This window comes from Eubalaena glacialis, chromosome 10, assembly GCF_028564815.1.
Source record: "Eubalaena glacialis isolate mEubGla1 chromosome 10, mEubGla1.1.hap2.+ XY, whole genome shotgun sequence".
In the NCBI taxonomy this organism is placed as follows: Eukaryota; Metazoa; Chordata; class Mammalia; order Artiodactyla; family Balaenidae; genus Eubalaena; species Eubalaena glacialis.
Window position 1 is genome coordinate 109,320,547 of NC_083725.1, and position 3,501 is coordinate 109,324,047.

General features: G+C 32.3%; 1 pseudogene; it reads left to right on the plus strand.

The window, feature by feature from the left end:
- Positions 1–1,162: 1,162 nt before the first annotated feature.
- On the plus strand, positions 1,163–2,078 carry LOC133099932 (olfactory receptor 4P4-like; annotated as a pseudogene).
- The last annotated feature ends 1,423 nt before the right edge of the window (positions 2,079–3,501 follow it).

A 3,501-nucleotide genomic window follows, 5' to 3' on the forward strand; every position in this document is an offset into this window, starting at 1 on the left:
AAAATAGAATTGGTTTCTCATAGTATTGAGCATTTTAAAATGCTGCACTAATCACCTATTTACCATCTAAAATGATCTTAAAGAAACAAGTGTGGAATTTGTGAGTCACTGTAAATGATAGCTTCCAAGTAACTTCACTACAAAAGCATTCTGTATTTCATAAAGTCACCTGAGTGCCCAGATATGGTGCCTACATCTAACCAGACTGCAGTTGAAAGTGTACTGTAGGGTTTACATCCCCACTGAGTATCAGTTAACCCCCCAACATTTTATAAAATAGCTCCCGGAGAGCACTCGGTATTTCACATGCTATTTCCCTCTGTGTAAATAATGTCTCAAGATTGTACGAAAGAGGAAAATGTTAAATCTTCCATCCATTCATTAATGGAACAGTCACTGACTACTGACAATAAATCTATCTTAGAGCTACATTCTATATCAACTTCTTTTGTTAATTTTTATTGCCTAGCTTGTATATAAAATACATAAAATAAAAGCAATGAATGAATTTGTTGATTGTTTTTCACAACTTCCTTCAGTCGATATTCTATATTTTGCTGAATCATTTTCAATCCTTCTTTGCTTTCAAGGTCTGTAAGACTATGTTAGTTTTAAATGCCCAATTTGTATTATTTGTTCACGTCACAAGGAAGATAATTCTTTAAACAAATTAAATAATTCAAGCTGATGTATTTTCAATACATTTGCATTCGTGGGGACACGCTCCCAAATAAAACAGAAAATTTGTCCAGATCATTCTGGAAGAAGTTCATTTGACCCTGTCAATAAGGAACATGCTTTAAAAATGTGCCAATTTTAAAATCATGTCAAGTAAACTTTTCTTGTTATCTAAATTATATAATTAACAATGGTAAAATATTTTCTCTATAATCTAATATTTAAATATTCTATAATCATTGATGGTAATATAGAAAATTACTTCACTTTTCCCATGATAGAATTATTACACAATAGATTTGTAAATTAAGAGGAAAAAAACTTAAATCTATCTATAAGGAATAATTACTATTGTTATTCATTGGATGTCATTGTTTGGTAAATTTAATATTATTATTATGCTGCTATTTTAAAATATAGATTCATGATTTTTCTTGTCAGATATTTAAACCATCTGTTTATAATATATGTCAATCCGAACTATATGGAGAGCCAGAGCAACGTCTCAGAATTCATTCTTTTGGGACTTTCTTATGACCGGAACATAAAAGTATTTTGCTTTGTGCTCTTTTTATTCTGTTATATTGCCTTGTTGGTAGGAAACCTTCTGATCCTAATCTCCATTCGATGCAGTTCTCTTTTTCACCAACCAATGTACTATTTCCTCCGCCACTTATCCTCCATGGACATCCGCTATACTTCCAGCATTACACCCAAGTAATTGGTGACCTGCTAGTGGAAAGAAAAACCATTTCCTACGGCAATTGCATGTTACAGGTCTTTTCCAAGCACTTGTTTGGAATGACTGAAGTCTTAATTCTTACAGTCATGGCCTTTGATCGCTATGTTGCCATCTGAAAGCCTCTCCACTACATGATTATCATGAACAGGACAAGGTACAATCTCCTAGTCTTAGCTGCTTGGGCTGGTGGGGCAGTTCACTCCTTTCCTCAGTTTTCTGTGATAATCCAGTTACCCTTCTCTGGTGCTAATAAAATTGATCCCTATTTTTGTGATATTTTTCCTTTGCTAAAAGTTGCCTGTACTGATACCTACATCACTGGTGTCATTATGCTTGTCAATTCAGGAATGGTGACCTTAATGATGTTCGTGATTTTATTTTTTTCTTATGTAATTATGTTATTCACTTTAAGAAATCACTCAGCTGAAGGAAAACGCAAAGCTCTCTCTACTTGTGGGTCTCATGTCACTGTGATATAGTTTTATTTTTTGGTCCTTCAATATTTACCTATCTTAGACCACCCACCCCTTTCCCTGAGGATAAAATATTTGCACTATCTTACACCATCATCGCTCCTATGTTCAATCCCTTAATCTATACACTGAGGAATTCAGAAATGAAAAATGCCATGAGAAAAGTTCGGTTTCAAACATTATAGCTAAACTTTATTAAAAAAAGTTTGGGTGCAGCTAAATATGGAAGCAAAGGGCTAGAATCTCACAGATTAATTGCTCCATTGTTATCATTTTATGAATGACAGAAATAAGGACTTAGTAAATATGAATGAAATACTTACTTAACCATACAGAAAATAAGCTCAACATTTAATTAACTTTGTGGGGTTTTGAGATGGTGCAAGAAGGGTTACATACATAAAAGCATCTGGGATATAACAATTAAAGCAATGCTAAATAAGCAATGAATTTTGATGCAAAAGTGAAAATATTAATAATAATTTATTTAAAAATCAGGTGTAGTGGCAAGACTACATGATGTTTCACATGATGAAACATTCTGTATGACAAAGGAGTAAATCTACCATTTTTAATACTGAGTTTTAATTTATGATAAGATTTTCACCTAAATGACCTCAATTTGATAAGATTTTCACCTAAACGACCTTTAATTTATGATAAGATTTTCACCTAAATGACCTCAATTCACCTAAATGACCTCAAGAAACAAATTACACAATAAGAAGTTTGTATAATAGAATTTGATTTAAAGGGATTCCTTGGTGTTAACTCCCTTGACTTTCCATTGGGGGTTAAAAATAAAACAAGTGAAATCAGTTACTCAGAATGTTGAAAACACATTCACTGCTCTTCTGCCCAGTGTTCAGAATCTATTTAAATCAGTAAAGGAACTTAATCATAGAATGCAAGAAATTAGTAGGAAAATCACTAGTTATTGGATTCAGAACCTTTCTGTTACATGAGAAAAACATAAGCAAAAAAAAACAAGGATCAAACAAACTATAATCAAAAATCACTGTGACACAAATCTTGTAAAAGGGTGACAATAGCAAATTATCTTCATGACTATCATGAAGAGGAGACATCTGAGAAATATTTCCTAGAGAAACCTGAAAATTTTTTCCCCCAGTTTTTATTTTATTTTATTTATTTTTTAAATTTTATTTATTTTTTTATACAGCAGATTCTTATTAGTCATCCATTTTATACACATCAGTGTATACATGTCAATCCCAATCACCCAATTCATCACACCACCACCCACCGCCACTTTCCCCGCTTGGTGTCAATACGTATGTTCTCTACATCTGTGTCTCAATTTCTGCCCTGCAAACCAGTTCATCTGAACCAGAAACCTGAAAAATTTTTTGATGAAATGTGTTTAGTTGCATCTCTAGTAGGATGCAAAAAAAAAAAAAAAAAGATCTCCTAGAAAGCACCATACCATAAGAGAAAAGAGATTGACAGGATCATATGACTAGGATAATTGAAATATCCGAACAGTTTTAACTATGTAAATGTAACATAAGAATTACTACCATTATAAAAGTAATCTACACAGAAGAATAAAAAAGCAGAAAAACATTAAGGGACATATAATTAAAT